The following is a 13,479-nucleotide window of genomic DNA, read 5'->3' as shown; positions in this document are numbered from 1 at the left end:
AAACTGCCATAAAGCAGTTTTTATTTGGTATAATTTCTTTTGTTTTTTCTGTCACCAATCAATGGAATGCCCTACATGTATATCAATATGTAAATGATGGCCTTCACATCATATCAATACCATTAATATACGCATTGATGTGCAAGCCTTTTCTTGCAGAAAATGGCACTAGCACAATGCATGTTCTTCTGCGGGGAAACATGTGAGCAGTGGTGGTGATACTTTTTTTTATACGGAGGTCATTCTGTGCATGTTGCTGTTGCAGAATTTCATGACTCTGTCATAAAATTGTCTTGCCTTTCAGATATTTTCAGATTTCTCCACCCTCAATCAGATTTATTTGAGAAATGTAGCCATGCGCCAGGTGCGTGTCGCAGATGTTTTTGTTGATTCTGTTTTTATAATGGTTTATAGTCATGGGTTATCGTGATAAGGTCATCCAGCATCATATTGAAACTGAAATCGTAATCCTGTTGATGTCGATACAACTTTTGGAAGTAGTTCAATGACTTCAAACTGTTAGTCCACGATTGTCTAAAACAACACAGCAAAGGAGGAACAATAAACATGTATTAAAATGTAAACGAATACATTGCTGAGTCCAAAACCTCGTTCCAACAACTACACTGATCCTGAGGAGAAAAGGGGCAAGGCTATGGTTAGAGGTACTGAGAGATAAACAAGGGACTCCACAATAATAAAATCTGACACATCTTTTGGTGAGTATGAATGATATCCAGTCGAACCTTTTTAGGACGAACACCAAGGGACCGATGGTATTTATTCTGTGAGCTTAACCTATTTTATAACCAGAGAATACAATTATATCTCCAATAGACATAGGAATAGATTTCTTCTACAGCGAAAGATTCTAAGCCACACCGACTCATTGACTCGTCTCGTATGAAACAATTGAGTCACTAGAGAGATTCTGCAAAACGAAAATGCGTACAAACTTTCGCTCTACATCATGAAGTGCGAAACTGGTATCTTCTCGACGGCAGAGCGCAGCGACAGAGGCGAGAAGTATTTTCTCGTCACAGCGGTTTTTTCTCGTGTTTTTTTCTCACAAGTGAGCAGTCATCTGATCAATTTCTTTTTACTCGTACATCTTCACATGTTCTCTAAACCGCTGCGCATGAGCACGACTGGCCAGTCGTCTTGAGGTAGCCTTTTCGACACCACGTTCTTTTTCGTCTTTCCAACAGACATTTATCAAATTTTTTTTTTCTCACCAGCATGGCTGAGAACGCATCTGCTCCCGCTTCAGCTTCGTCCGCCACGCCAGACTGGGCAACGAACCTGACACAACTTGTCAAAGAGCAGCATGCTCTAGCAGAGAAGTCTGTCTCTGAAATGGAGGCATGCAAGAAGCAACTGGAAACTGCCACTGCGGAGTTGCATCGCCTCAAAGCAAAGCAAACAACTACTTACTCCTTTCGTAAGGAGAGCTGCAAGGAGCATCACGACTTTGTGGACCAGGTGGAGGCGAAGCTGGAGGACGCGGCCCGGACCATCCCGGATGGACCTGCCAAAACCGCCATCATGGAAGGTATGTCCTTATGCGACAAAAGGAAGAAAATTATAAAAATCGCCGACAAATATGACTGGGCCACGGCGATCCAGTACAAAGGCGAGCATGACATTGCCGACGATGACGAGGACGCGAAAAGGATCAAGAGGGCTGAGACTGAAGTGGAGAAGACCAGGCGACAGAGCCGATCAGTGAGGCCCAGTTCTAGTTTTCGTCCTCACTACGAGCCATACTCGCCGCGGAGCCCCAGGGTCCCTCCAGCTCCGCGAACCGACCAGCAGTCGTCTGCTGCCCCGTCGGCGAAAGTCGTATGCTTCGCCTGCGGAAAACCTGGCCACTGGGCCAAGCTTTGCCCAGACGCAGCCTCTGGAAACGCTAGGAGAGCTCGATGAGCCAGAGAATTATCACTTGAATCACGCGTATCCTCAATCGTATCCTCAATGTAATATTGCTGAGTTGATCTATCCTATGCATTCTGCCAATGATTTTTATTGTGAATCATCCTCGTCGTGTAATGTTGTACTCAGCGGTCGCCTTCGTTATTGTTTAAGTTTTTGGTCATCTATTGGCTGCTCGTCCTTCACATTCAATGTATTAAGTAATGGTTACTATCTACCGTTCACAACCACTCCCACACCCTATGCTGCAAAAAATCACTCAAGCTGTTTCAAACATGTATCATTTGTGTCCGAAGCTATCGTCAGTTTACTATCTGCAAAATGCATAGAGAAAACCACTGCTGACAAGATCAGCATTTGTAGCCCTCTAGGTGTAGTTGAGCAGAAAAAGCTGAGGCTGATCCTAGACCTGCGATATCTCAACAAGCACCTCCTGGCACCTAGGTTCAAATACGAGGATATCAGCACCCTTCGAACCATGTTTGAAACGGGGGAGTATTTTTTCTCATTCGACCTGAAGTCCGCTTACCACCATATCGACATTGATCCCAGGTATCACAAATATTTGGGATTCAAATGGCGAGGAGAGCTCTACACATTTACAGTGTTACCTTTCGGACTCTGCACCGCACCACATGTATTTACGAAAATCACCAGAGATCTGGTGCATTGGTGGAGACGCAATGGTCACAAATTGTTCATGTATCTAGACGACGGTGCGGGGGCAGAATCGTCACAGACTGCTGCTAGTAAGCTTGCTGATATTGTTCGGGCAGACAAATCAGGTTTTATTCTCAGTGAGAAAAGCCGATTCACACCATCACAACAGGGAGACATGCTGGGCTTCCATGTTGACCTGGCCCAGGGCACCATCAAGGTGACCGAAGCGCGCGTAGAGAAACTCTCGCACCTCCTCACCACAACAAACCTTGATCATGCCACAGCCAGAGAAGTAGCCAAGATCGCAGGCTCCATCATCTCAATGAGCCCAGCTTTCGGTACGGTAACACGGCTACAAACTAGATCAATGTATGAGGCTATCTCCACAGCCGCCTCGTGGGAGGAGATTGTACATGCGACTCCCCAGCTCCGCAATGAAATCACGTTTTGGTCGGAAAGCTTCCATAAATTCCACGGCCGCCCGCTGAGGCCCCTCGTAGCAGCTTCTGCAGTTCTCACTTGGTCCGATGCCAGCGAAACTGGGTGGGGCGGATACTCCGTTTCAAAGCTCGGCACCTGCGTTGCCAGAGGACCGCTTCCACCAGAGGTACGTGAAACAAGCAGCACTCTCCGTGAGCTCATTGCCGTTAGATACGTGATACTATCTCTATTACCAGTCTTGTCAGGATGCGAAGTGATCCACCGATCAGATAATCAGGCGGCAGTCGCGATAATCGCATCTGGCAGCAAACACCCCCATCTTCACGACGAAGCCCTGGCACTCTTCCGTATCTGCATCCGACAAGGTATCACGTTCCGGGCAGAGTGGATACCTCGGGAAGAGAATGAGAGAGCTGACTTCTTCTCAAAGGTGAAGGACCAGGACGATTGGCAGCTTGCGCCAGACGTCTTCCTAATGCTTGACCGGAAATGGGGCCCACATACAATCGACCGCTTCGCTACTCCGCAGAACGCTCAGATGCAGCGCTTCTGCAGTAGATGGTGGTCCCCAGGCTGCACGTCTGTGGACGCATTCTCCGTGAGCTGGAACGACGAGAACAATTGGATCGAACCTCCAATCCACCTCATCGGTCGCACGATTCGCCACATGCAAGCTTGCCACGCAGACGGCACTCTGATCCTCCCTTTCTGGCCTTCGGCCACATGGTGGCCACTGCTATGGTCTCCAGCGGGCTTCCGAGATATGGTGGTCGATCATATGGTCATCCCGCCTCGGGAGAACCTTTTCATCTCGGGTGAGTGTAAGTGGAACCTCTTCGGCAGCGATAGCCCAACATGCGAAGTACTCGCTGTAAGAGTCTGCGGATGCGGCCGGCACAAGCCCAACCGCCCCAGGCAAGGGCCGCCTTAATCCCGAACAACAACCCGGAAGAACAGCGGCCGGAAGCCAGCATCGTTCAACGGGCAGCGTCAGTCAACTGTCAGCGTCACCCAGCAGTCAGCATCAGTCAGCAGTCAGCATCAGCCAGCAGTCAGCATCAGTCAGCGGCCAGCATCAGTCAGCGGTCAGCATCAGCCAGCAGTCAGCGGTCAGCACCAGCCAGCGGTCAGCGTCAGTCAGCAGTCAGCGTCATTCAGCAGTCAGCATCAGTCAGCGGTCAGCATCAGTCAGCGGTCAGCGTCATTCAGCAGTATAAACTCACATCCTCACTGTGGTGATGCTGCCAATCATGCAATCTGATACATTTTCGTGTCTCATGTTCAACTTCTCTGGTTTTGTTTAGCAGCAACCCCCATTCCCCCTTACGCACTAATTCCGGCCATATAGGCCGATCTATTTCTACCCAGAGCAATACAACCGCAAGGCGAGATTTCCGTCAAATATTTCTGCACACGAGGTAGTTGGTGTGATAGCATACACGGTCAGACAGCGTACCACCCTGAACTACCGTGAAACGGGGTAGACGGAGTCTGGGCTGCCGCTGGCACAAAAGGGTAGCTACACAATGTCAGCGATGCAGGGCGCTCCTTTTCCAAGTCTAAACCGGCGCAAGCCACATTACGGGGGCCGTATAGTGCTGCTGCTCGCTGGATACTTATTCTAACTTACGCTCCCAATGTTGGTAACTACCATGCCGGCAAACCTGTCGGCGTGGTGGCCGCCCTTTCCCCTGTCCTTGTCCCTTCTTCTGGTCTTATGCTTCTTCCCTACAGCCCCACAACATATCCCGGGTTGGACGGCACTGGAGCAACTAGCGAAGGAGGACAGCGCTATCGGCAAGCTGATGCACCTTCTGCCGAAAGTGATGCTGTGCGGGCACGCACCCTCGACCGTTCAGACGTACGCCAGAGGCTTCAATCGCTGGCATGCGTTCGCATCATCAGCCTCCCTCACCGCATTTCCCGCTGACGGTCTTCACGTTGGCCTCTACCTTGTCCACCTACTGCTGTCATCCTCATCACCGGCACCCGTTGCCACCGCTGTTGCAAGCATCTCATGGGTGCACCAGAAAGCAACGCTCCCAGACCCCACCCGACACGCATGTGTCGCTCAGTGCCATCGGGCTGTGCAGAGATTGCTTGCGCGCCCTGTCAAGCCGAAGAAGGCACTCGTGTCCACGGAAGTGCAGCGCATCATCGAGCACTACTCCGACTCGTCCACTTCCCTGGATGACCTGCAGACAATCACCCTCATTGTCTTGGGCTTCTCCGCAATGCTGCGATGGGACGAGCTGCACCGCCTGACGCCTTCCGACATCAGTTTTACAGACACCCACATGGTGATCTCGCTGCAGCAGAGGAAGAACGACCAGTTTCGCAAAGGCCACCAGGTGTATATTGCCAGATCTGGGCTAACCACCTGTCCCGTCGAGCTGGTGCAGCGCTTCCTCACCGCTGGCAAGCATCTGCCCCACCAGCCTCTATTCTGTCGCTTGGGCAGCTGCCGCAAGCAGGCCATACTGAGGCCTATCGCCATCAGCTACTCGTGCGCCCTGGAGAAGGTGCGAAAATGCCTGGCCATCGTCGGCCTTGACGCCAAGGAGTACGGCCTTCACAGTATGCGCTCTGGAGCCGCTTCTACTGCTGCCAGTGCTGGGACCGCTGACAGACTAATCAAGCGACATGGTGGTTGGAAGTCGGACTCCTCCAAGAACAGGTATATAGAGGAGTCGCTTCCCCAGCTCCTCCAGTTGTCTCAATCTCTTGGCCTATGACGTTGCTTAGTAGCGGAGGCCGAATACGGCGTTAGCTTGTCTAACCATACTCGTACAGATATGCGCATATATAGCTGAATTCGCGTTGTCCTCTGTCCACTTCTTCCACTGCTCTGTCCCTACTATGCGTTGTCTAGCAGTCACACTTCTGGCCCTCCTAACCGCAATACAAATGTGCTGTTGTTTGGTGTGTAGCGAGTGTGGCTTATCGCTGTGCGAGAATGGTATCTTCTCGACGGCAGAGCGCAGCGACAGAGGCGAGAAGTATTTTCTCGTCACAGCGGTTTTTTCTCGTGTTTTTTTCTCACAAGTGAGCAGTCATCTGATCAATTTCTTTTTACTCGTACATCTTCACATGTTCTCTAAACCGCTGCGCATGAGCACGACTGGCCAGTCGTCTTGAGGTACCCACCCTCCCTCCCTGCTTTTTGTACTTGTCAGATTAGCCACTTGGGGTTTTACACCCGGTTTTTTCCCTCAAAAAAATAATGCGTCCGTCGGCGCGAGGGTTTTTTCCCGGCTGGCTCGGCCCAGACGAATTAATCTGACGGTCCCAAGTGGTGCTTCTGGTTTTCGGTCATTGCTCTCTCAGTTGCTGCCATTGCGTTGCTTTCACAGAATATCCATGTGCTCTGTCCCTTCTTCCGCTATTCTACAATTCCGCATCCTTCCATGTAAAAGAACGTGGTGTCACACTTCTGGCCCTCCTAACCGCAATACAAATGTGCTGTTGTTTGGTGTGTAGCGAGTGTGGCTTATCGCTGTGCGAGAAAAAAATCTTTCCTTGCAAGGGCACATTTTCGGCCATAACTCTTGAACGGCTGGTCAGATAGGGACACAGTTTTCAGAGAATTTGCAGCTATTCATGCTCTTTCAACTGACGTAGCACTCAATATGAATTTACAAATTCGATTTTTCAGCGAATTTTTGGGTGATGTGCCCCCTTAAGGGGGCAGCCTACCCATAAATTTCATATGGCATTCAATTGACCGTAACTTTGGTGTTTCTCAATGGATTTGAGTGAAATTTTGACCACACACTCCTGCCACTATGCTGGCCCTCAGGACATGATTTACAAGTTCTTGCGCCTCACTGACAGGCTTTCCAGGCCGGAAAAACTCAAATTTCCGGCATAGTGCCACGGTGTGCGAGCCACCCAGGAGCCAAACAAATGCATTTACAATTTTTTCACATTTTCGTGCTCATTCTGTTCGTGCGCGGGACTCAAACCTAGAACAAGTCCAGAAGCAGCCATGGGTGATGGGGTAGGGCCCCTCAACGAGGCCCTGGAATCTGTCACAACGGAACGAGTGGGCGTTCTCTCACACACTCCCACAGACCCAAGTCAATTTTTGAATTTTTTTAGGTTTAGCACGTGCTACGAGGTCGTACTTTTGATACAACATCCAGTGCTGGGACCTCCACAGCAAGCCATTTCCACAGCGCTGCACACCAAATCCAGGATACCCTCAGAAACCGGCAAAGACTACCACTCACGTTTCACTACTGCCTTGTAGTACTGAATCCTACCTGACTTCTTGACACGACTCAAACTTGCCAAAGTCACTAAATCAACGTCAACTACAATAATCCAATCAAGCCACATATCTGCAACGTCACGAGGGTGCTGGCAAAAGTCCTGCTGCACAATACGTGGCTCAAAAACCTGATTTTTTGGACTTGGAGCAAAATTCTGCCCACTTTCACGTGTTTCCATGGTACGACAAGTTGCGCACAGTCTGCTCACATTCAAATACAGTGCTGCCAACAAATGACAGCGTGCAACAAAAAAATCTTTCCTTGCAAGGGCACATTTTCGGCCGGCCGGTCAGATCGGGACACAATTTTCAGAGAATTTGCAGCTATTCATGCTCTTTCAACTGACGTAGCACTCAATATGAATTTACAGTGTTTGGCGCGCGCGCGCGCGCGTGTGTGTGTGTGTGTGTGTTTAGGTGCGATAATGCGGGAGTGTGGAGAGTGTGAGAACGAGAGGCTGTGTGTAGGTATGTGTATGTGGTGCATGCGTGTGTGGTGCGTGTGTGTTTGGTGTGTGTGTGTGTGTGCGTGTGTGTGTGTGTTTAGGTGCGATAATGCGGGAGCGTGGAGTGTGTGAGAACGAGAGGCTGTGTGTATGTGTGTGTGTGTGTGGTGCATGTGTGTGTTTTGGTGCGTGTGTGTGTGTGTGCGTGCGCATGTGTTTAGGTGTGATAATGCGGGAGTGTGGAGTGTGTGAGAACGAGAGGCTGTGTGTGGATTAGTGTGTGTGTGTGTGTGTGTGTGTGGATGAGTGTGCGTGTTCATGTTTCACCCAGCACCTGAGATGTTGATTCTGGCACGTCAGAGCGTACTGCCTCTGGGAGGTGTTGAATGATTATCATATTGTCTGCACTGAATTATTCTATCTCCTCTGCTTGCCTTCATATAACTGCGTTTTTCTAATCTCCTTATGTTGTCTGATGATTGGTTTTTGCCATGAAACTCTGAGTTACAACAAAAAACAGCCCTATATACTTCCTTTTGTGTACCTCTTGCGAATTTACAACTTCGATTTTTCAGCGAATTTTTGGGTAGTCTGCCACCTTAAGTGGTCGATATAAGCGGTCGATATAAGCGGGCGATATGGGTAATATAGGACCAGTCAAGGATCACGAGAATTAGTGGAGGTCGATATAGAAGAGTGATAATCGCCCATATTCACTCGGCTTCAGGTAATATGTATAGGATAGTGCACGGATCCGAGGAGAATATTTTTCATAATCCCCAAGGCGCGCAGCGCTGCGGGGATTATGAAAAATATTCTTCCGAGGACCAATCCGTGCACTATCTGTATATAGCTCGACTTGTCAGGGGTACGAGTCTGCGCAGCCATCACGGTACACAGTTGTTGGCTTTCACACTTTTTTCAGTTGTAAGCAGGGAGTACAGTACTCAGTACAGCTGTAGTACTTTTTCAAGCTCAACAAAAAAAAGGAAAGGCAAGCTTGCAAGCCGGCAAGGAAACATGACACAGGAACAAAACACAATTTGACAAATGAAAAAAACAATACCTGATCTTTTTTTCTCTTTACATTGCCTCAGCCTGCTTATGGATTTCTTCTTGTTCTGGTGGGAGTTCAGGCCCCACATGTTGTGTACTCTTGTAAGTCCTGATCTGTGCGTTTTTCTCTTTGAATTTTCTCAGCCAATTAATTTTTGAGGGGGAGGGAGGGAGGCCGAGGGTGATGCCTGACATGATGGGCAGTATGACCAGTGTTCAGTTTCCATGGCAACATTGTTGTTGAGATCGAGATGCGTGCGTGTTGGATTTCTTGCGAATTCAAATACAAAGAACAACATTTCTCTTGTTTAGGTTCCATAGTTAACCTATTTACGATACAATACAGTGTACTTGCTTTCATTTGTTGTTCAGTTCCCATGGCAACGTTGTCGTTGACGTTGCAGACATGACTGTACTTTGTTGCCAATTATTCATGAGCAGCTGTAATTGCACGTTCACATGTCACATCTATGTTCATCTAATACAAAAAAACATATTCACGGTGCTCATGTGAGAGTTTTGTAAATATGTCCACTTGTTCAATTACCTTCCTATAATAAAGTCATTTGATTGAGATTTCACACAGCAGCTTCCAGGCTGGCTCTTTGGGGTTTGTTTGGCTACTTAGCTTTGGCCTACTCTCCCTAGGTTACCTAGTAGGTATAGTGAGAGCCAGGGAGTCGTCAAATACCGTATTTGACGACTCCCTGGTGAGAGCAGTCCAAAGTCTTGGGCTCTTTCCCCTCACCTAGGAGATTATGAAGAATAATCCCCTGGGTCAGGGGATTATCAGCCCTTGAACCCCTGGCAAGTCGAGCTATTATAATCAGGGAGTAGTACAATTGTACTACTCCCTGATTATAATATACTTATGATACAGTTGTTCTGGCATTGCCATTAGCATTATCCCGCAAAATAAGTATGATTTACAGCCCGAGTACAAGGGCAATACCGGCTGATACATGACCGAACGGCGTCAGCCGTGAGGTCATGTATCAAGCCGGTATTGCCCGTGTACGAGCGCGTACGAGGTGCTGTAAATCATTTATTGCATGCTTGACACCCACGGTCTATTTAGAAAAGCGATCCTGTCAGCTTTTCTATTATTGTGTTCACATGGCAAGAAAAACGACACCGCTATGCTACGTAACTTTCTACGTAAGGTGCTCGGTATTTCACTTAGGCTACGTAAATCTCTACGTAAGGTGCTCGTTATTAGATCTACCAACGGGTGGAAGCCGCGTGCTGTGCACTGCACGGCAGCCAGACATTGTGTTGCAGTGCAGTCCGTGTTCGGATGTGCATGCGCAAGGAACTTCCTTCTTTGGAACTGCTTCTTGTATGAGCTGTTTCGGATATTTCGACTCCTGGCCTGGCTTATTTCGTTTCGGCGCTGCTGAGACCTCCTTTCGCGGAATATTACTGACAGGTGAGTTGACCAGTTCCCTTTGATTCATTTGCTTGTGTTCACTCTTTCATTTACGAAAAGTGTGCTGATTTTGGGCGGAATGCAATAAATAATGGAAAAGCTGACAGGATCTCTTTTCTAAATAATTTAGCTTTTCCGCTGCCGAGGCCTCCTTTTACGGAATACTCGATGACAGGTGATCTCTGAGTTGACCGGTTTCCTTCGATTCATTTGCTTATGCTCACCCTTTCATTTACGGAAACGTGTGCTGATTTTATTCGGATTTAGATCCATTTGTATCTCTTTGCCCTTGTCTACAGTGTACGAAGAACGCGAGTTCACCTTCTTGACGGTAAGGCTTACCGGTATGTTAAATGTGTTGTCGAAATACTCATATTCATTGTACATTGGAACGTTACAAGTAAGGCACTGGTCAGTGGCATACTATCGTTGGCAGTTCCCAATCTGGAGGGAAAGGTTCAAGGACCCATTGACCGAGTTTGCAAAATAAACTCGCATATCAGGGAAAATCTCCATTGTGGAGAGGTTCAGTAAACTTGTTTGCTTCATACGAAACAAGCCAATGGGTGCAGTCTCGTCTCGTGAAGATCTCGTACTTGTATGATTGGATTTGTTTACTTGAGTCTGGGCTGTTTGATTTATTATTTGTGAGTACCGCCGAGATTGCACTGCCCTAAATAAAGTTTCGTGCCGCCAAAGCAAGAATTACGATCTGCAATCTGTTTGTAGTACCTGCAAGAATGTGCTGTACTGCCTGTACATGTATCGTACTTTCTCTGTTGCTGTTTCAGTTGCCGTCATGTTGTTAAAGAAACGTTCAGTAGAGAGGTTCTGCAAAACGAAAATTCGAACGAAGTTTCTCGACAGTCCTTGCGAAAGTGTGTACGAATTTTTGCACGAACTTTGCGTTCTGCACATTTTCGTAGTTTGCGCGGGCCAAGTGCACGTACGCCATGACCCGATCTCACGAAATGTCCTACGAGTACGACAGTTCATTTCGCGTTCCCTGCAAGTTTCGCGTCCAAAGTTGCGAAGTTTTGCACTTCATGGCAATGAACGAACCTTTTTACGCATTTTCGTTTTGCAGAACCTCTCTAGTGACTCATTTGTTTCATACGAGACGAGTCAATGAGTTGGTGTGGCTTAGAATCTTTCGCTGTAGAAGAAATCTATTCGTATGTCTATTGGAGAAATAATTGTATTTACTGGTTATAAAATAGGTTAAGACAAACTCACAGAATAAATACCATTGGTCCCTTGGTGTTCGTCCTAAAGAGGTTCGACTGGATATCATTCATACTCACCAAAAGATGTGTAAGATTTTATTATTATGGAGTGCCTTGTTTATCTCTCAGTACCTCCAACCATAGCCTCGCCCCTTTTATCCTCAGGATCAGTGTATTTGTTGGAACGAGGTTACGTAATGTATTTGTTTACATTTTAATACATGTTTATTGTTCCTCCTTTGCTGTGTTGTTTTAGAAAATCGTGGACTACCAGTTTGAAGTCATTGAACTACTTCCAAAAGTTGTATCGACATCAACAGGATTACGATTTCAGTGCAATATGATGCAGGATGACCTTATCACGATAACCCATGATTATAAACCATTATCGCCTTCTTAGTATTTGACCCCACTAATTTCCCTGATACCTAAGCGGTCAAATATATCGCGTATTTGACTGCTTAGTCAAATACACGATATATTTGACTACTTATATTTGACTCCTTAGAACTTCTTGGACTTAGAAATTTTCTCTTCAACTTAGAAAAAGAAATTTTTGAAGAAAGCATTAATACACAAGATGGGATTTGAACTCACAACCTTGTGAATCTCAGTCACTCTTCCTCACCACCCAGCCACTGTGTTACCGATGCTGAACCTAGTTTAAACAATAATCTTGACTTTCAATGCAGTACAATGTGGTATAGGTTATAGTATAATACTAGAATTACAAGGATTATGTTGTATATGAAGAGAAACTATTGCGTGGAGAACACGATAAATAGATTATAGACCTCATAGTTGGTCTATACAGGATATATAGACCTCGTAAAAGACCTCGGGGGACCTCGGTCTTTTACTCGGTCTATATATCCTGTATAGACCTCCTAACCGGTCTATAATCTATACTTATAAACACAGAATCAACAAAAACATCTGCGACAAGTACCTGGTTACATTTCTCAAATAAATCTGATCGAGGGTGGGGAAATCTGAAATATCTGAAAGGCAAGACAATTTTATGACAGAGTCATGAAATTCTGCTACAGCAACATGCACAGAATGACCTCCGTATAAAAAAAGTATCACCACTGTCCACCACTACACTCACATGTATCCCCGCAGAAGAACATGCTAGTGCCATTTTCTGCAAGAAAAGGCTTGCACATCAATGCGTATGATACGGTGTAATTGACATGATGTGAAGGCCATCATTTACATAATTATTGATATAGGGCATTCCATTGGTGACAGAAAAAACAAAAGAAATTATAGCAATAAAAACTGCTTTATGGCAGTTTTCTAAAAAAAGTTATTGTGTTCTAGTCCATGGACCCCGTCTAAAAAGTAAGAAATTAACGAAATGTGATAGCCGAAAATTAAAATTTCACACAAAACCTCACAATAATCACATACAGAATGAAAAGCTACATGCAGAAGACCTGTAAAAAGGCCCTAGGCCTGTGGGACTGCCGTATTCAAAATTTAATAATAATAATAATAATAAGACCTTTTCCCCTCGTGATCCTCTTTCCTATGCATGCATGACATGCATGTTGCCAATTGTTGTGCGGTACAAGTTTAGTGTTGAAAGCAGCATTTCAAGTGTTGTGATTATTGTGAGGTTTTGTGTGAAATTTTAATTTTCGGCTATCACATTTCGTTAATTTCTTACTTTTTAGACGGGGTCCATGGACTAGAACACAATAACTTTTTTTAGAAAACTGCCATAAAGCAGTTTTTATTGCTATAATAGTCATTGTACAGTACATGTATTAGCGATTTATGGCTTCCAGTTCCAGCCCAAGTCGACTGGGTTGAGGACATTCTGCCTCAGACTCAGTCAGAGCTACAGTGATCGACCTGCCATCATGACAGACTTGTGTGTGTTACGCCTCGGCCGGGTGTCACTGTGCATGAACGCACTTCGGGCATGAACTATTGCGTATTGTCCTCGAACTCGGCTCGAAGGCCACACGCATGATGGTCATCTCACAACAACAACTACCGGTAATA

At 46.6% G+C, this 13,479-nt stretch overlaps 1 long non-coding RNA gene across 1 annotated transcript; it reads left to right on the top strand.

Moving 5' to 3' along the window:
* The first annotated feature begins 10,146 nt into the window (after positions 1-10,146).
* On the top strand, positions 10,147-13,116 carry LOC135821483 (uncharacterized). The gene is made up of 3 exons (XR_010554370.1): positions 10,147-10,237; positions 10,537-10,568; positions 11,720-13,116. It is a non-coding gene; the product is annotated as an uncharacterized LOC135821483 (long non-coding RNA).
* The last annotated feature ends 363 nt before the right edge of the window (positions 13,117-13,479 follow it).

Source organism: Sycon ciliatum, chromosome 7, assembly GCF_964019385.1.
Source record: "Sycon ciliatum chromosome 7, ocSycCili1.1, whole genome shotgun sequence".
NCBI lineage: Eukaryota > Metazoa > Porifera > Calcarea > Leucosolenida > Sycettidae > Sycon > Sycon ciliatum.
This window is presented reverse-complemented; position numbering and strand designations above follow the sequence as displayed.